Here is a 471-nt window from a genome sequence, read left to right as displayed (position 1 = left end):
ATAGATTTAAAAAAACAGAACCTATTACAAGAAAACAGAAAACCGAGAATAGCAAAATATCAATGACTTTTTCCCCATTATCACATTTAAATAAAAGAAAAGTTGATGAATCAGACTAGTTTAGACAATTTAAAAAAGTCTGGCTGAAATTAAATAACATTCAAAGTATCCAATTAAAATAAAAGAAATTAGTTTTCCCTCCCAGTTTCCTCTTTCTATAACTAATGCCCCCAGGGCTTCCCAGTTGGAAGGTTAATATCACTAAGGTGCTGCAAAAAGCTTCAGAGTTAGGGGAAACCACCTGCTTTCTATTCCTGGGGCCCAGCTTCTCCCAACCCACACAGTGCACATGGCCTTTTGCAAAGCACCTGCTCTGACTACTTGCCATCATGGAGTCTGAGTCCAGCAAAGGGGAAGGGAACCAATCGAGCATACCCAAAACTATCCCCCAATTCCAGAAACTTCAAAGTG

The sequence above is a fragment of the Emydura macquarii genome, unplaced genomic scaffold (genome assembly GCF_026122565.2).
Source record: "Emydura macquarii macquarii isolate MOO-44397 ecotype Brisbane River unplaced genomic scaffold, CSIRO-AGI_Emac_v2 contig_2422, whole genome shotgun sequence".
Classification (NCBI taxonomy): Eukaryota; Metazoa; Chordata; order Testudines; family Chelidae; genus Emydura; species Emydura macquarii.
Note: the sequence above shows the minus strand (reverse complement) of the source record.